Genomic DNA, 20,730 nt, shown 5'->3' on the forward strand with positions numbered 1-20,730 from the left:
TGTAACTACTAGATTGTTATACAATACACTATTGGGTGAAGTTTGGTTCACTTCTGCGCAGCGGTTTGGGAGTTAACATCAAAATTACATTTCTCGGCCTAAGTGAGTAGAGCTCACTGTCAAAAGGCGTGAATGGCTTTTTTGAACTAAGTTTGAGGATTGCGCTCAAACCAAATGTCCTAGACCCAAATTTCCAAATGTAACTACTAGATTGTGATACAATACACTATTGGGTGAAGTTCGGTTCACTTCTGCGCAGCGGTTTAGGAGTTAACATCAAAATGACATTTCTCGGCCGAAGTGAGTAGAGCTCACTGTCAAAAGGCTTAAAAGGCTTTTTTGAACTAAGTTTGAGGATTGCGCTCAAACCAAATGTCCTAGAACAACATTTCCAAATGTAACTACTAGATTGTTATACAATACACTATTGGGTGAAGTTTGGTTCACTTCTGCGCAGCGGTTTGGGAGTTAACATCAAAATTACATTTTTCGGCCTAAGTGAGTAGAGCTCACTGTCAGAAGGCGTGAATGGCTTTTTTGAACTAAGTTTGAGGATTGGGCTCAAACCAAATGTCCTAGAACTACATTTCCAAATGTAACTACGAGATTGTGATACAATACACTATTGGGTGAAGTTTGGTTCACTTCTGCGCAGCGGTTTGGGAAATTTCCAAATGTAAATACTAGCTTGTGATACAATACACTATTGGGTGAAGTTTGGTTCACTTCTGCGCAGCGGTTTGGGAGTTAACATCAAAGTTACATTTCTCGGCCCAAGTGAATAGATCTCATTGTCAAAAGGCTTAAATTGCTTTTTTGAAATAAGTTTGAGGATTGCGCTCAAACCAAATGTCCTAGAGCCAAATTTTCAAATGTAACTACTAGATTGTGATACAATACACTATTGGGTGAAGTTTAGTTAACTTCTGCGCAGCGGTTTAGGAGTTAACATCAAAATTACATTTCTCGGCCGAAGTGAATAGATCTCACTGTCAAAAGGCTTAAATGGTTTTTTTGAACTAAGTTTGAGGATTGCGCTCAAACCAAATGTCCTAGAACAAAATATCCAAATGTAACTACTAGATTGTGATACAATACACTATGGGTGAAGTTTGGTTCACTTCTGCGCAGCGGTTTTGGAGTTAACATCAAAATTAAATTTCTCGGCCGAAGTGAGTAGAGCTCACTGTCAAAAGGCGTAAATGGCTTTTTTGAACTAAGTTTGAGGATTGCGCTCAAACCAAATGTCCTAGAACCAAATTTCCAGATGTAACTACTAGATTGTGATACAATACACTATTGGGTGAAGTTTGGTTCACTTCTGCGCAGCGGTTTGGGAGTTAACATCAAAATGACATTTCTCGGCCGAAGTGAGTAGAGCTCACTTTGCAAGGCTTAAATGGCTTTTTTGAACTAAGTTTGAGGATTGCGCTCAAACCAAATGTCCTAGAACCAAATTTCCAAATGTAACTACTAGATTGTGATACAATACACTATTGGTTGAAGTTTGGTTCACTTCTGCGCAGCGGTTTGGGAGTTAACATCAAAATTACATTTCTCGGCCGAAGTGAGTAGAGCTCACTGTCAAAAGGCGTAAATGGCTTTTTGAATTAAGTTTGAGGATTACGCTCAAACCAAATGTCCTAGAACCAAATTTCCAAATGTAACTACTAGATTGTGATACAATACACTATTGGGTGAAGTTTGGTTCACTTCTGCGCAGCAGTTTGGGAGTTAACATCAAAATTACATTTCTCGGCTGAAGTGAGTCGAGCTCACTGTCAACAGGCGTAAATTGCTTTTTTGAACTAAGTTTGAGGATTACGCTCAAACCAAATGTCCTAGAACCAAATTTCCAGATGTAACTACTAGATTGTGATACAATACACTATTGGGTGAAGTTCGGTTCACTTCTACGCAGCGGTTTTGGAGTTAACATCAAAATTAAATTTCTCGGCCGAAGTGAGTAGAGCTCACTGTCAAAAGGCGTAAATGGCTTTTTTGAACTAAGTTTGAGGATTACGATCAAACCAAATGTCCTCGAACAACATTTCCAAATGTAACTACTAGATTGTTATACAATACACTATTGGGTGAAGTTTGGTTCACTTCTGCGCAGCGGTTTGTGAGTTAACATCAAAATTACATTTCTCGGCCGAAGTTAATAGATCTCACTGTCAAAAGGCTTAAATGGCTTTTTTGAACTAAGTTTGAGGATTGCGCTCAAACCAAATGTCCTAGAACCAAATTTCCAAATGTAACTACTGGATTGTGATACAATACACTATTGGGTGAAGTTTGGTTCACTTCTGCGGAGCGGTTTGGGAGTTAACATTAAAATTACATTTCTCGGCCGAAGTGAATAGATCTCACTGTCAAAAGGCTTAAATGGCTTTTTTTAACTAAGTTTGAGGATTGCGCTCAAACCAAATGTCCTAGAACCAAATTTCCAAATGTAACTACTAGATTGTGATACAATACACTATTGGGTGAAGTTTGGTTCACTTCTGCGCAGCGGTTTTGGAAATTTCCAAATGTAAATACTAGATTGTGATACAATACACTATTGGGTGAAGTTTGGTTCACTTCTGCGCAGCGGTTTGGGAGTTAACATCAAAATTACATTTCTCGGCCGAAGTGAATAGATCTCACTGTCAAAAGGCTTAAATGGCTTTTTTGAACTAAGTTTCAGGATTGCGCTCAAACCAAATGTCCTAGAACCAAATTTCCAAATGTAACTACTAGATTGTGATACAATACACTATTGGGTGATGTTCGGTTCACTTCTGCTCAGCGGTTTAGGAGTTAACATCAAAATGACATTTCTCGGCCGAAGTGAGTAGAGCTCACTGTCAAAAGGCTTAAAAGGCTTTTTTGAACTAAGTTTGAGGATTGCGCTCAAACCAAATGTCCTAGAACAACATTTCCAAATGTAACTACTAGATTGTTATACAATACACTATTGGGTGAAGTTTGGTTCACTTCTGCGCAGCGGTTTGGGAGTTAACATCAAAATTACATTTCTCGGCCTAAGTGAGTAGAGCTCACTGTCAAAAGGCGTGAATGGCTTTTTTGAACTAAGTTTGAGGATTGGGCTCAAACCAAATGTCCTAGAACCAAATTTCCAAATGTAACTACTAGATTGTGATACAATACACTATTGGGTGAAGTTTGGTTCACTTCTGTGCAGCGGTTTGGGAGTTAACATCAAACTTACATTTCTCGGCCAAAGTGAATAGATCTCACTGTTAAAAGGCTTAAATGGCTTTTTTGAACTAAGTTTGAGGATTGCGCTCAAACCAAATGTCCTAGAACTACATTTCCAAATGTAACTACGAGATTGTGATACAATACACTATTGGGTGAAGTTTGGTTTACTTCTGCGCAGCGGTTTGGGAAATTTCCAAATGTAAATACTAGCTTGTGATACAATACACTATTGGGTGAAGTTTGGTTCACTTCTGCGCAGCGGTTTTGGAGTTAACATCAAAATTAAATTTCTCGGCCGAAGTGAGTAGACCTCACTGTCAAAAGGCGTAAATGGCTTTTTTGAACTAAGTTTGAGGATTGCGCTCAAACCAAATGTCCTAGAACCAAATTTCCAGATGTAACTACTAGATTGTGATACAATACACTATTAGGTGAAGTTTGGTTCACTTCTGCGCAGCGGTTTGGGAGTTAACATCAAAATGACATTTCTCGGCCGAAGTGAGTAGAGCTCACTTTGTAAGGCTTAAATGGCTTTTTTGAACTAAGTTTGAGGATTGCGCTCAAACCAAATGTCCTAGAACCAAATTTCCAAATGTAACTACTAGATTGTGATACAATACACTATTGGGTGAAGTTTGGTTCACTTCTGCGCAGCGGTTTGGGAGTTAACATCCAAATTACATATCTCGGCCGAAGTGAGTAGAGCTCACTGTCAAAAGGCTTAAATGGCTTTTTTGAACTAAGTTTGAGGATTGCGATCAAACCAAATGTCCTAGAACAACATTTCCAAATGTAACTACTAGATTGTTATACAATACACTATTGGGTGAAGTTTGGTTCACTTCTGCGCAGCGGTTTGTGAGTTAACATCAAAATTACATTTCTCGGCCGAAGTTAATAGATCTCACTGTCAAAAGGCTTAAATGGCTTTTTTGAACTAAGTTTGAGGATTGCGCTCAAACCAAATGTCCTAGAACCAAATTTCCAAATGTAACTACTGGATTGTGATACAATATACTATTGGGTGAAGTTTGGTTCACTTCTGCGGAGCGGTTTGGGAGTTAACATTAAAATTACATTTCTCGGCCGAAGTGAGTAGAGCTCACTGTCAAAAGGCGTAAATGGCTTTTTTGAACTAAGTTTGAGGATTACACTCAAACCAAATGTCCTAGAACCAAATTTCAAGATGTAACAACTAGATTGTGATCCAATACACTACTGGGTGAAGTTTGGTTCACTTCTGCGCAGCGGTTTTGGAGTTAACATCAAAATTAAATTTCTCGGCCGAAGTGAGTAGAGCTCGCTGTCAAAAGGCGTAAATGGCTTTTTTGAACAAAGTTTGAGGATTGCGCTCAAACCAAATGTCCTAGAACCAAATTTCCAGATGTAACTACTAGATTGTGATACAATACACTATTGGGTGAAGTTTGGTTCACTTCTGTGCAGCGGTTTGGGAGTTAACATCAAAATTACATTTCTTGGCCGAAGTGAGTAGAGCTCAATGTCAAAAGGCTTAAATGGCTTTTTTGAACTAAGTTTGAGGATTGCGCTCAAACCAAATGTCCTAGACCCAAATTTCCAAATGTAACTACTAGATTGTGATACAATACACTATTGGGTGATGTTCGGTTCACTTCTGCTCAGCGGTTTAGGAGTTAACATCAAAATGACATTTCTCGGCCGAAGTGAGTAGAGCTCACTGTCAAAAGGCTTAAAAGGCTTTTTTGAACTAAGTTTGAGGATTGCGCTCAAACCAAATGTCCTAGAACAACATTTCCAAATGTAACTATTAGATTGTTATACAATACACTATTGGGTGAAGTTTGGTTCACTTCTGCGCAGCGGTTTGGGAGTTAACATAAAAATTACATTTCTCGGCCGAAGTGAGTAGAGCTCACTGTCAAAAGGCTTAAAAGGCTTTTTTGAACTAAGTTTGAGGATTGCGCTCAAACCAAATGTCCTAGAACCAAATTTCCAGATGTAACTACTAGATTGTGATACAATACACTATTGGGTGAAGTTTGGTTCACTTCTGTGCAGCGGTTTGGGAGTTAACATCGAAATTACATTTCTTGGCCGAAGTGAGTAGAGCTCAATGTCAAAAGGCTTAAATGGCTTTTTTGAACTAAGTTTGAGGATTGCGCTCAAACCAAATGTCCTAGACCCAAATTTCCAAATGTAACTACTAGATTGTGATACAATACACTATTGGGTGATGTTCGGTTCACTTCTGCTCAGCGGTTTAGGAGTTAACATCAAAATGACATTTCTCGGCCGAAGTGAGTAGAGCTCACTGTCAAAAGGCTTAAAAGGCTTTTTTGAACTAAGTTTGAGGATTGCGCTCAAACCAAATGTCCTAGAACAACATTTCCAAATGTAACTACTAGATTGTTATACAATACACTATTGGGTGAAGTTTGGTTCACTTCTGCGCAGCGGTTTGGGAGTTAACATCAAAATTACATTTCTCGGCCGAAGTGAGTAGAGCTCACTGTCAAAAGGCTTAAAAGGCTTTTTTGAACTAAGTTTGAGGATTGCGATCAAACCAAATGTCCTAGAACAACATTTCCAAATGTAACTACTAGATTGTTATACAATACACTATTGGGTGAAGTTTGGTTCACTTCTGCGCAGCGGTTTGGGAGTTAACATCAAAATTACATTTCTCGGCCTAAGTGAGTAGAGCTCACTGTCAAAAGGCGTGAATGGCTTTTTTGAACTAAGTTTGAGGATTGCGCTCAAACCAAATGTCCTAGACCCAAATTTCCAAATGTAACTACTAGATTGTGATACAATACACTATTGGGTGAAGTTCGGTTCACTTCTGCGCAGCGGTTTAGGAGTTAACATCAAAATGACATTTCTCGGCCGAAGTGAGTAGAGCTCACTGTCAAAAGGCTTAAAAGGCTTTTTTGAACTAAGTTTGAGGATTGCGCTCAAACCAAATGTCCTAGAACAACATTTCCAAATGTAACTACTAGATTGTTATACAATACACTATTGGGTGAAGTTTGGTTCACTTCTGCGCAGCGGTTTGGGAGTTAACATCAAAATTACATTTTTCGGCCTAAGTGAGTAGAGCTCACTGTCAGAAGGCGTGAATGGCTTTTTTGAACTAAGTTTGAGGATTGGGCTCAAACCAAATGTCCTAGAACTACATTTCCAAATGTAACTACGAGATTGTGATACAATACACTATTGGGTGAAGTTTGGTTCACTTCTGCGCAGCGGTTTGGGAAATTTCCAAATGTAAATACTAGCTTGTGATACAATACACTATTGGGTGAAGTTTGGTTCACTTCTGCGCAGCGGTTTGGGAGTTAACATCAAAGTTACATTTCTCGGCCCAAGTGAATAGATCTCATTGTCAAAAGGCTTAAATTGCTTTTTTGAAATAAGTTTGAGGATTGCGCTCAAACCAAATGTCCTAGAGCCAAATTTTCAAATGTAACTACTAGATTGTGATACAATACACTATTGGGTGAAGTTTAGTTAACTTCTGCGCAGCGGTTTAGGAGTTAACATCAAAATTACATTTCTCGGCCGAAGTGAATAGATCTCACTGTCAAAAGGCTTAAATGGTTTTTTTGAACTAAGTTTGAGGATTGCGCTCAAACCAAATGTCCTAGAACAAAATATCCAAATGTAACTACTAGATTGTGATACAATACACTATGGGTGAAGTTTGGTTCACTTCTGCGCAGCGGTTTTGGAGTTAACATCAAAATTAAATTTCTCGGCCGAAGTGAGTAGAGCTCACTGTCAAAAGGCGTAAATGGCTTTTTTGAACTAAGTTTGAGGATTGCGCTCAAACCAAATGTCCTAGAACCAAATTTCCAGATGTAACTACTAGATTGTGATACAATACACTATTGGGTGAAGTTTGGTTCACTTCTGCGCAGCGGTTTGGGAGTTAACATCAAAATGACATTTCTCGGCCGAAGTGAGTAGAGCTCACTTTGCAAGGCTTAAATGGCTTTTTTGAACTAAGTTTGAGGATTGCGCTCAAACCAAATGTCCTAGAACCAAATTTCCAAATGTAACTACTAGATTGTGATACAATACACTATTGGTTGAAGTTTGGTTCACTTCTGCGCAGCGGTTTGGGAGTTAACATCAAAATTACATTTCTCGGCCGAAGTGAGTAGAGCTCACTGTCAAAAGGCGTAAATGGCTTTTTGAATTAAGTTTGAGGATTACGCTCAAACCAAATGTCCTAGAACCAAATTTCCAAATGTAACTACTAGATTGTGATACAATACACTATTGGGTGAAGTTTGGTTCACTTCTGCGCAGCAGTTTGGGAGTTAACATCAAAATTACATTTCTCGGCTGAAGTGAGTCGAGCTCACTGTCAACAGGCGTAAATTGCTTTTTTGAACTAAGTTTGAGGATTACGCTCAAACCAAATGTCCTAGAACCAAATTTCCAGATGTAACTACTAGATTGTGATACAATACACTATTGGGTGAAGTTCGGTTCACTTCTACGCAGCGGTTTTGGAGTTAACATCAAAATTAAATTTCTCGGCCGAAGTGAGTAGAGCTCACTGTCAAAAGGCGTAAATGGCTTTTTTGAACTAAGTTTGAGGATTACGATCAAACCAAATGTCCTCGAACAACATTTCCAAATGTAACTACTAGATTGTTATACAATACACTATTGGGTGAAGTTTGGTTCACTTCTGCGCAGCGGTTTGTGAGTTAACATCAAAATTACATTTCTCGGCCGAAGTTAATAGATCTCACTGTCAAAAGGCTTAAATGGCTTTTTTGAACTAAGTTTGAGGATTGCGCTCAAACCAAATGTCCTAGAACCAAATTTCCAAATGTAACTACTGGATTGTGATACAATACACTATTGGGTGAAGTTTGGTTCACTTCTGCGGAGCGGTTTGGGAGTTAACATTAAAATTACATTTCTCGGCCGAAGTGAATAGATCTCACTGTCAAAAGGCTTAAATGGCTTTTTTTAACTAAGTTTGAGGATTGCGCTCAAACCAAATGTCCTAGAACCAAATTTCCAAATGTAACTACTAGATTGTGATACAATACACTATTGGGTGAAGTTTGGTTCACTTCTGCGCAGCGGTTTTGGAAATTTCCAAATGTAAATACTAGATTGTGATACAATACACTATTGGGTGAAGTTTGGTTCACTTCTGCGCAGCGGTTTGGGAGTTAACATCAAAATTACATTTCTCGGCCGAAGTGAATAGATCTCACTGTCAAAAGGCTTAAATGGCTTTTTTGAACTAAGTTTCAGGATTGCGCTCAAACCAAATGTCCTAGAACCAAATTTCCAAATGTAACTACTAGATTGTGATACAATACACTATTGGGTGATGTTCGGTTCACTTCTGCTCAGCGGTTTAGGAGTTAACATCAAAATGACATTTCTCGGCCGAAGTGAGTAGAGCTCACTGTCAAAAGGCTTAAAAGGCTTTTTTGAACTAAGTTTGAGGATTGCGCTCAAACCAAATGTCCTAGAACAACATTTCCAAATGTAACTACTAGATTGTTATACAATACACTATTGGGTGAAGTTTGGTTCACTTCTGCGCAGCGGTTTGGGAGTTAACATCAAAATTACATTTCTCGGCCGAAGTGAGTAGAGCTCACTGTCAAAAGGCTTAAAAGGCTTTTTTGAACTAAGTTTGAGGATTGCGCTCAAACCAAATGTCCTAGAACAACATTTCCAAATGTAACTACTAGATTGTTATACAATACACTATTGGGTGAAGTTTGGTTCACTTCTGCGCAGCGGTTTGGGAGTTAACATCAAAATTACATTTCTCGGCCTAAGTGAGTAGAGCTCACTGTCAAAAGGCGTGAATGGCTTTTTTGAACTAAGTTTGAGGATTGCGCTCAAACCAAATGTCCTAGACCCAAATTTCCAAATGTAACTACTAGATTGTGATACAATACACTATTGGGTGAAGTTCGGTTCACTTCTGCGCAGCGGTTTAGGAGTTAACATCAAAATGACATTTCTCGGCCGAAGTGAGTAGAGCTCACTGTCAAAAGGCTTAAAAGGCTTTTTTGAACTAAGTTTGAGGATTGCGCTCAAACCAAATGTCCTAGAACAACATTTCCAAATGTAACTACTAGATTGTTATACAATACACTATTGGGTGAAGTTTGGTTCACTTCTGCGCAGCGGTTTGGGAGTTAACATCAAAATTACATTTCTCGGCCTAAGTGAGTAGAGCTCACTGTCAAAAGGCGTGAATGGCTTTTTTGAACTAAGTTTGAGGATTGGGCTCAAACCAAATGTCCTAGAACCAAATTTCCAAATGTAACTACTAGATTGTGATACAATACACTATTGGGTGAAGTTTGGTTCACTTCTGTGCAGCGGTTTGGGAGTTAACATCAAACTTACATTTCTCGGCCAAAGTGAATAGATCTCACTGTTAAAAGGCTTAAATGGCTTTTTTGAACTAAGTTTGAGGATTGCGCTCAAACCAAATGTCCTAGAACTACATTTCCAAATGTAACTACGAGATTGTGATACAATACACTATTGGGTGAAGTTTGGTTTACTTCTGCGCAGCGGTTTGGGAAATTTCCAAATGTAAATACTAGCTTGTGATACAATACACTATTGGGTGAAGTTTGGTTCACTTCTGCGCAGCGGTTTTGGAGTTAACATCAAAATTAAATTTCTCGGCCGAAGTGAGTAGACCTCACTGTCAAAAGGCGTAAATGGCTTTTTTGAACTAAGTTTGAGGATTGCGCTCAAACCAAATGTCCTAGAACCAAATTTCCAGATGTAACTACTAGATTGTGATACAATACACTATTAGGTGAAGTTTGGTTCACTTCTGCGCAGCGGTTTGGGAGTTAACATCAAAATGACATTTCTCGGCCGAAGTGAGTAGAGCTCACTTTGTAAGGCTTAAATGGCTTTTTTGAACTAAGTTTGAGGATTGCGCTCAAACCAAATGTCCTAGAACCAAATTTCCAAATGTAACTACTAGATTGTGATACAATACACTATTGGTTGAAGTTTGGTTCACTTCTGCGCGGCGGTTTGGGAGTTAACATTAAAATTACATTTCTCGGCCGAAGTGAATAGATCTCACTGTCAAAAGGCTTAAATGGCTTTTTTGAAATAAGTTTGAGGATTGCGTTCAAACCAAATGTCCTAGAACCAAATTTCCAAATGTAACTACTAGATTGTGATACAATACACTATTGGGTGAAGTTTAGTTCACTTCTGCGCAGCGGTTTGGGAAATTTCCAAATGTAAATACTAGCTTGTGATACAATACACTATTGGGTGAAGTTTGGTTCACATCTGCGCAGCGGTTTGGGAGTTAACATCAAAATTACATTTCTCGGCCGAAGTGAATAGATCTCACTGTCAAAAGGCTTAAATGGCTTTTTTGAAATAAGTTTGAGGATTGCGCTCAAACCAAATGTCCTAGAACCTAATTTTCAAATGTAACTACTAGATTGTGATACAATACACTATTGGGTGACGTGAGGATTGCGCTCAAACCAAATGTCCTAGAACCAAATTTCCAAATGTAACTACTAGATTGTGATACAATACACTATTGGGTGAAGTTTGGTTCACTTCTGCGCAGCGGTTTGGGAGTTAACATCCAAATTACATATCTCGGCCGAAGTGAGTAGAGCTCACTGTCAAAAGGCTTAAATGGCTTTTTTGAACTAAGTTTGAGGATTGCGATCAAACCAAATGTCCTAGAACAACATTTCCAAATGTAACTACTAGATTGTTATACAATACACTATTGGGTGAAGTTTGGTTCACTTCTGCGCAGCGGTTTGTGAGTTAACATCAAAATTACATTTCTCGGCCGAAGTTAATAGATCTCACTGTCAAAAGGCTTAAATGGCTTTTTTGAACTAAGTTTGAGGATTGCGCTCAAACCAAATGTCCTAGAACCAAATTTCCAAATGTAACTACTGGATTGTGATACAATACACTATTGGGTGAAGTTTGGTTCACTTCTGCGGAGCGGTTTGGGAGTTAACATTAAAATTACATTTCTCGGCCGAAGTGAGTAGAGCTCACTGTCAAAAGGCGTAAATGGCTTTTTTGAACTAAGTTTGAGGATTACACTCAAACCAAATGTCCTAGAACCAAATTTCAAGATGTAACAACTAGATTGTGATCCAATACACTACTGGGTGAAGTTTGGTTCACTTCTGCGCAGCGGTTTTGGAGTTAACATCAAAATTAAATTTCTCGGCCGAAGTGAGTAGAGCTCGCTGTCAAAAGGCGTAAATGGCTTTTTTGAACAAAGTTTGAGGATTGCGCTCAAACCAAATGTCCTAGAACCAAATTTCCAGATGTAACTACTAGATTGTGATACAATACACTATTGGGTGAAGTTTGGTTCACTTCTGTGCAGCGGTTTGGGAGTTAACATCAAAATTACATTTCTTGGCCGAAGTGAGTAGAGCTCAATGTCAAAAGGCTTAAATGGCTTTTTTGAACTAAGTTTGAGGATTGCGCTCAAACCAAATGTCCTAGACCCAAATTTCCAAATGTAACTACTAGATTGTGATACAATACACTATTGGGTGATGTTCGGTTCACTTCTGCTCAGCGGTTTAGGAGTTAACATCAAAATGACATTTCTCGGCCGAAGTGAGTAGAGCTCACTGTCAAAAGGCTTAAAAGGCTTTTTTGAACTAAGTTTGAGGATTGCGCTCAAACCAAATGTCCTAGAACAACATTTCCAAATGTAACTACTAGATTGTTATACAATACACTATTGGGTGAAGTTTGGTTCACTTCTGCGCAGCGGTTTGGGAGTTAACATCAAAATTACATTTCTCGGCCGAAGTGAGTAGAGCTCACTGTCAAAAGGCTTAAAAGGCTTTTTTGAACTAAGTTTGAGGATTGCGCTCAAACCAAATGTCCTAGAACAACATTTCCAAATGTAACTACTAGATTGTTATACAATACACTATTGGGTGAAGTTTGGTTCACTTCTGCGCAGCGGTTTGGGAGTTAACATCAAAATTACATTTCTCGGCCTAAGTGAGTAGAGCTCACTGTCAAAAGGCGTGAATGGCTTTTTTGAACTAAGTTTGAGGATTGCGCTCAAACCAAATGTCCTAGACCCAAATTTCCAAATGTAACTACTAGATTGTGATACAATACACTATTGGGTGAAGTTCGGTTCACTTCTGCGCAGCGGTTTAGGAGTTAACATCAAAATGACATTTCTCGGCCGAAGTGAGTAGAGCTCACTGTCAAAAGGCTTAAAAGGCTTTTTTGAACTAAGTTTGAGGATTGCGCTCAAACCAAATGTCCTAGAACAACATTTCCAAATGTAACTACTAGATTGTTACACAATACACTATTGGGTGAAGTTTGGTTCACTTCTGCGCAGCGGTTTGGGAGTTAACATCAAAATTACATTTCTCGGCCTAAGTGAGTAGAGCTCACTGTCAAAAGGCGTGAATGGCTTTTTTGAACTAAGTTTGAGGATTGGGCTCAAACCAAATGTCCTAGAACCAAATTTCCAAATGTAACTACTAGATTGTGATACAATACACTATTGGGTGAAGTTTGGTTCACTTCTGTGCAGCGGTTTGGGAGTTAACATCAAAATTACATTTCTCGGCCAAAGTGAATAGATCTCACTGTCAAAAGGCTTAAATGGCTTTTTTGAACTAAGTTTGAGGATTGCGCTCAAACCAAATGTCCTAGAACTACATTTCCAAATGTAACTACGAGATTGTGATACAATACACTATTGGGTGAAGTTTGGTTCACTTCTGCGCAGCGGTTTGGGAAATTTCCAAATGTAAATACTAGCTTGTGATACAATACACTATTGGGTGAAGTTTGGTTCACTTCTGCGCAGCGGTTTTGGAGTTAACATCAAAATTAAATTTCTCGGCCGAAGTGAGTAGACCTCACTGTCAAAAGGCGTAAATGGCTTTTTTGAACTAAGTTTGAGGATTGCGCTCAAACCAAATGTCCTAGAACCAAATTTCCAGATGTAACTACTAGATTGTGATACAGTACACTATTGGGTGAAGTTTGGTTCACTTCTGCGCAGCGGTTTGGGAGTTAACATCAAAATGACATTTCTCGGCCGAAGTGAGTAGAGCTCACTTTGTAAGGCTTAAATGGCTTTTTTGAACTAAGTTTGAGGATTGCGCTCAAACCAAATGTCCTAGAACCAAATTTCCAAATGTAACTACTAGATTGTGATACAATACACTATTGGTTGAAGTTTGGTTCACTTCTGCGCGGCGGTTTGGGAGTTAACATCAAAATTACATTTCTCGGCCGAAGTGAGTAGAGCTCACTGTCAAAAGGCGTAAATGGCTTTTTGAATTAAGTTTGAGGATTACGCTCAAACCAAATGTCCTAGAACCAAATTTCCAAATGTAACTACTAGATTGTGATACAATACACTATTGGGTGAAGTTTAGTTCACTTCTGCGCAGCGGTTTGGGAGTTAACATCAAAATGACATTTCTCGGCCGAAGTGAGTAGAGCTCACTGTCAAAAGGCTTAAATGGCTTTTTTGAACTAAGTTTGAGGATTGCGCTCAAACCAAATGTACTAGAAGCAAATTTCCAAATGTAACTACTAGATTGTGATACAATACACTATTGGGTGAAGTTTGGTTCACTTCTGCGCAGCGGTTTGGGAGTTAACATCAAAATTACATTTCTCGGCTGAAGTGAGTCGAGCTCACTGTCAACAGGCGTAAATTGCTTTTTTGAACTAAGTTTGAGGATTACGCTCAAACCAAATGTCCTAGACCCAAATTTCCAAATGTAACTACTAGATTGTGATACAATACACTATTGGGTGATGTTCGGTTCACTTCTGCTCAGCGGTTTAGGAGTTAACATCAAAATGACATTTCTCGGCCGAAGTGAGTAGAGCTCACTGTCAAAAGGCTTAAAAGGCTTTTTTGAACTAAGTTTGAGGATTGCGCTCAAACCAAATGTCCTAGAACAACATTTCCAAATGTAACTACTAGATTGTTATACAATACACTATTGGGTGAAGTTTGGTTCACTTCTGCGCAGCGGTTTGGGAGTTAACATCAAAATTACATTTCTCGGCCGAAGTGAGTAGAGCTCACTGTCAAAAGGCTTAAAAGGCTTTTTTGAACTAAGTTTGAGGATTGCGCTCAAACCAAATGTCCTAGAACAACATTTCCAAATGTAACTACTAGATTGTTATACAATACACTATTGGGTGAAGTTTGGTTCACTTCTGCGCAGCGGTTTGGGAGTTAACATCAAAATTACATTTCTCGGCCTAAGTGAGTAGAGCTCACTGTCAAAAGGCGTGAATGGCTTTTTTGAACTAAGTTTGAGGATTGCGCTCAAACCAAATGTCCTAGACCCAAATTTCCAAATGTAACTACTAGATTGTGATACAATACACTATTGGGTGATGTTCGGTTCACTTCTGCTCAGCGGTTTAGGAGTTAACATCAAAATGACATTTCTCGGCCGAAGTGAGTAGAGCTCACTGTCAAAAGGCTTAAAAGGCTTTTTTGAACTAAGTTTGAGGATTGCGCTCAAACCAAATGTCCTAGAACAACATTTCCAAATGTAACTACTAGATTGTTATACAATACACTATTGGGTGAAGTTTGGTTCACTTCTGCGCAGCGGTTTGGGAGTTAACATCAAAATTACATTTCTCGGCCGAAGTGAGTAGAGCTCACTGTCAAAAGGCTTAAAAGGCTTTTTTGAACTAAGTTTGAGGATTGCGCTCAAACCAAATGTCCTAGAACAACATTTCCAAATGTAACTACTAGATTGTTATACAATACACTATTGGGTGAAGTTTGGTTCACTTCTGCGTAGCGGTTTGGGAGTTAACATCAAAATTACATTTCTCGGCCTAAGTGAGTAGAGCTCATTGTCAAAAGGCGTGAATGGCTTTTTTGAACTAAGTTTGAGGATTGCGCTCAAACCAAATGTCCTAGACCCAAATTTCCAAATGTAACTACTAGATTGTGATACAATACACTATTGGGTGAAGTTCGGTTCACTTCTGCGCAGCGGTTTAGGAGTTAACATCAAAATGACATTTCTCGGCCGAAGTGAGTAGAGCTCACTGTCAAAAGGCTTAAAAGGCTTTTTTGAACTAAGTTTGAGGATTGCGCTCAAACCAAATGTCCTAGAACAACATTTCCAAATGTAACTACTAGATTGTTATACAATACACTATTGGGTGAAGTTTGGTTCACTTCTGCGCAGCGGTTTGGGAGTTAACATCAAAATTACATTTCTCGGCCTAAGTGAGTAGAGCTCACTGTCAAAAGGCGTGAATGGCTTTTTTGAACTAAGTTTGAGGATTACACTCAAACCAAATGTCCTAGAACCAAATTTCAAGATGTAACAACTAGATTGTGATCCAATACACTACTGGGTGAAGTTTGGTTCACTTCTGCGCAGCGGTTTTGGAGTTAACATCAAAATTAAATTTCTCGGCCGAAGTGAGTAGAGCTCGCTGTCAAAAGGCGTAAATGGCTTTTTTGAACAAAGTTTGAGGATTGCGCTCAAACCAAATGTCCTAGAACCAAATTTCCAGATGTAACTACTAGATTGTGATACAATACACTATTGGGTGAAGTTTGGTTCACTTCTGTGCAGCGGTTTGGGAGTTAACATCAAAATTACATTTCTTGGCCAAAGTGAGTAGAGCTCAATGTCAAAAGGCTTAAATGGCTTTTTTGAACTAAGTTTGAGGATTGCGCTCAAACCAAATGTCCTAGACCCAAATTTCCAAATGTAACTACTAGATTGTGATACAATACACTATTGGGTGATGTTCGGTTCACTTCTGCTCAGCGGTTTAGGAGTTAACATCAAAATGACATTTCTCGGCCGAAGTGAGTAGAGCTCACTGTCAAAAGGCTTAAAAGGCTTTTTTGAACTAAGTTTGAGGATTGCGCTCAAACCAAATGTCCTAGAACTACATTTCCAAATGTAACTACGAGATTGTGATACAATACACTATTGGGTGAAGTTTGGTTCACTTCTGCGCAGCGGTTTGGGAAATTTCCAAATGTAAATACTAGCTTGTGATACAATACACTATTGGGTGAAGTTTGGTTCACTTCTGCGCAGCGGTTTTGGAGTTAACATCAAAATTAAATTTCTCGGCCGAAGTGAGTAGACCTCACTGTCAAAAGGCGTAAATGGCTTTTTTGAACTAAGTTTGAGGATTGCGCTCAAACCAAATGTCCTAGAACCAAATTTCCAAATGTAACTACTAGATTGTGATACAATACACTATTGGTTGAAGTTTGGTTCACTTCTGCGCGGCGGTTTGGGAGTTAACATCAAAATTACATTTCTCGGCCGAAGTGAGTAGAGCTCACTGTCAAAAGGCGTAAATGGCTTTTTGAATTAAGTTTGAGGATTACGCTCAAACCAAATGTCCTAGAACCAAATTTCCAAATGTAACTACTAGATTGTGATACAATACACTATTGGGTGAAGTTTAGTTCACTTCTGCGCAGCGGTTTGGGAGTTAACATCAAAATGACATTTCTCGGCCGAAGTGAGTAGAGCTCACTGTCAAAAGGCTTAAATGGCTTTTTTGAACTAAGTTTGAGGATTGCGCTCAAACCAAATGTACTAGAAGCAAATTTCCAAATGTAACTACTAGATTGTGATACAATACACTATTGGGTGAAGTTTGGTTCACTTCTGCGCAGCGGTTTGGGAGTTAACATCAAAATTACATTTCTCGGCTGAAGTGAGTCGAGCTCACTGTCAACAGGCGTAAATTGCTTTTTTGAACTAAGTTTGAGGATTACGCTCAAACCAAATGTCCTAGAACCAAATTTCCAGATGTAACTACTAGATTGTGATACAATACACTATTGGGTGAAGTTCGGTTCACTTCTGCGCAGCGGTTTTGGAGTTAACATCAAAATTAAATATCTCGGCCGAAGTGAGTAGAGCTCACTGTCAAAAGGCGTAAATGGCTTTTTTGAACTAAGTTTGAGGATTGCGCTCAAACCAAATGTCCTAGAACCAAATTTCCAGATGTAACTACTAGATTGTGATACAATACACTATTGGGTGAAGTTTGGTTCACTTCTGCGCAGCGGTTTGGGAGTTAACATCAAAATGACATTTCTCGGCCGAAGTGAGTAGAGCTCACTGTCAAAAGGCTTAAAAGGCTTTTTTGAACTAAGTTTGAGGATTGCGCTCAAACCAAATGTCCTAGAACAACATTTCCAAATGTAACTACTAGATTGTTATACAATACACTATTGGGTGAAGTTTGGTTCACTTCTGCGCAGCGGTTTGGGAGTTAACATCAAAATTACATTTCTCGGCCGAAGTGAGTAGAGCTCACTGTCAAAAGGCTTAAAAGGCTTTTTTGAACTAAGTTTGAGGATTGCGCTCAAACCAAATGTCCTAGAACAACATTTCCAAATGTAACTACTAGATTGTTATACAATACACTATTGGGTGAAGTTTGGTTCACTTCTGCGCAGCGGTTTGGGAGTTAACATCAAAATTACATTTCTCGGCCTAAGTGAGTAGAGCTCACTGTCAAAAGGCGTGAATGGCTTTTTTGAACTAAGTTTGAGGATTGCGCTCAAACCAAATGTCCTAGACCCAAATTTCCAAATGTAACTACTAGATTGTGATACAATACACTATTGGGTGAAGTTCGGTTCACTTCTGCGCAGCGGTTTAGGAGTTAACATCAAAATGACATTTCTCGGCCGAAGTGAGTAGAGCTCACTGTCAAAAGGCGTAAATAGCTTTTTTGAACTAAGTTTGAGGATTGGGCTCAAACCAAATGTCCTAGAACTACATTTCCAAATGTAACTACTAGATTGTGATACAATACACTATTGGGTGAAGTTTGGTTCACTTCTGCGCAGCGGTTTGGGAAATTTCCAAATGTAAATACTAGCTTCTGATACAATACACTATTGGGTGAAGTTTGGTTCACTTCTGCGCAGCGGTTTGGGAGTTAACATCAAAATTACATTTCTCGGCCCAAGTGAATAGATCTCACTGTCAAAAGGCTTAAATGGCTTTTTTGAAATAAGTTTGAGGATTGCGCTCAAGCCAAATGTCCTAGAGCCAAATTTTCAAATGTAACTACTAAATTGTGATACAATACACTATTGGGTGAAGTTTAGTTAACTTCTGCGCAGCGGTTTGGGAGTTAACATCAAAATTACATTTCTCGGCCGAAGTGAATAGATCTCACTGTCAAAAGGCTTAAATGGCTTTTTTGAACTAAGTTTGAGGATTGCGCTCAAACCAAATGTCCTAGAACCAAATTTCCAAATGTAACTACTAGATTGTGATACAATACACTATTGGGTGAAGTTTGGTTCACTTCTGCGGAGCGGTTTTGGAGTTAACATCAAAATTAAATTTCTCGGCCGAAGTGAGTAGAGCTCACTGTCAAAAGGCGTAAATGGCTTTTTTGAACTAAGTTTGAGGATTGCGCACAAACCAAATGTCCTAGAACCAAATTTCCAGATGTAACTACTAGATCGTGGTACAATACACTATTGGGTGAAGTTTGGTTCACTTCTGCGCAGCGGTTTGCGAGTTAACTTCAAAATTACATTTCTCGGCCGTTGTGAATAGATCTCACTGTCAAAAGGCTTAAATGGCTTTTTTGAACTAAGTTTGAGGATTGCACTCAAACCAAATGTCCTAGAACCAAATTTCCAAATGTAACTACTAGATTGTTATACAATACACTATTGGGTGAAGTTTGGTTCACTTCTGTGCAGCGGTTTGGGAGTGAACATAAAAATTACATTTCTTGGCCGAAGTGAGTAGAGCTCAGTGTCAAAAGGCTTAAATGGCTTTTTTTAACTAAGTTTGAGGATTGCGCTCAAACCAAATGTCCTATACCCAAATTTCCAAATGTAACTACTAGATTGTGATACAATACACTATTGGGTGAAGTTCTATTCACTTCTGCGCAGCGGTTTGGGAGTTAACATCAAAATTACATTTCTCGGCCGAAGTGAATAGATCTCACTGTCAAAAGGCTTAAATGGCTTTTTTAAACTAAGTTTGAGGATTGCGCTCAAACCAAATGTCCTAGAACCAAATTTACAAATGTAACGACTAGATTGTGATACAATACACTATTGGGTGAAGTTCGGTTCACTTCTGCGCAGCGGTTTGTGAGTTAACATCAAAATTACATTTCTCGGCCGAAGTGAATAGATCTCACTGTCAAAAGGCTTAAATGGCTTTTTTGAACTAAGTTTGAGGATTGCGCTCAAACCAAATGTCCTAGAACCAAATTTCCAAATGTAACTACTAGATTGTGATACAATACACTATTGGGTGAAGTTTGGTTCACTTCTGCGGAGCGGTTTGGGAGTTAACATCAAAATTACATTTCTCGGCCGAAGTGAGTAGAGCTCACTGTCAAAAGGCTTAAATGGCTTTTTTTTAACTAAGTTTGAGGATTGCGCTCAAACCAAATGTCCTAGAACCAAATTTACAAATGGAACGACTAGATTGTGATACAATACACTATTGGGTGAAGTTCGGTTCACTTCTGCGCAGCGGTTTGTGAGTTAACATCAAAATTACATTTCTCGGCCGAAGTGAATAGATCTCACTGTCAAAAGGCTTAAATGGCTTTTTTGAACTAAGTTTGAGGATTGCGCTCAAACCAAATGTCCTAGAACCAAATTTCCAAATGTAACTACGAGATTGTGATACAATACACTATTGGGTGAAGTTTGGTTCACTTCTGCGCAGCGGTTTGGGAAATTGCCAAATGTAAATACTAGCTTGTGATACAATACACTATTGGGTGAAGTTTGGTTCACTTCTGCGCAGCGGTTTGGGAGTTAACATCAAAATTACATTTCTCGGCCCAAGTGAATAGATCTCACTGTCAAAAGGCTTAAATGGCTTTTTTGAAATAAGTTTGAGGATTGCGCTCAAGCCAAATGTCGTAGAGCCAAATTTTCAAATGTAACTACTAGATTGTGATACAATACACTATTGGGTGAAGTTTAGTTCACTTCTGCGCAGCGGTTTGGGAGTTAACATCAAAATGACATTTCTCGGCCGAAGTGAGTAGAGCTCACTGTCGAAAGGCTTAAATGGCTTTTTTGAACTAAGTTTGAGGATTGCGCTCAAACCAAATGTCCGAGAACAACATTTCCAAATGTAACTACTAGATTGTGATACAATACACTATTGGGTGAAGTTTGGTTCACTTCTGCGCAGCGGTTTGGGAGTTAACATCAAAATTACATTTCTCGGCGGAAGTGAATTGATCTAACTGTCAAAAGGCGTAAATGGCTTTTTTGAACTAAGTTTAAGGATTGCGCTCAAACCAAATGTCCTAGAACCAAATTTCCAAATGTAACTACTAGATTGTGATACAATACACTATTGGGTGAAGTTTAGTTCACTTCTGCGCAGCGGTTTGGGAGTTAACATCAAAATGACATTTCTCGGCCGAAGTGAGTAGAGCTCACTGTCGAAAGGCTTAAATGGCTTTTTTGAACTAAGTTTGAGGATT

The sequence above is a fragment of the Corythoichthys intestinalis genome, chromosome 19, assembly GCF_030265065.1.
Source record: "Corythoichthys intestinalis isolate RoL2023-P3 chromosome 19, ASM3026506v1, whole genome shotgun sequence".
Classification (NCBI taxonomy): domain Eukaryota; kingdom Metazoa; phylum Chordata; class Actinopteri; order Syngnathiformes; family Syngnathidae; genus Corythoichthys; species Corythoichthys intestinalis.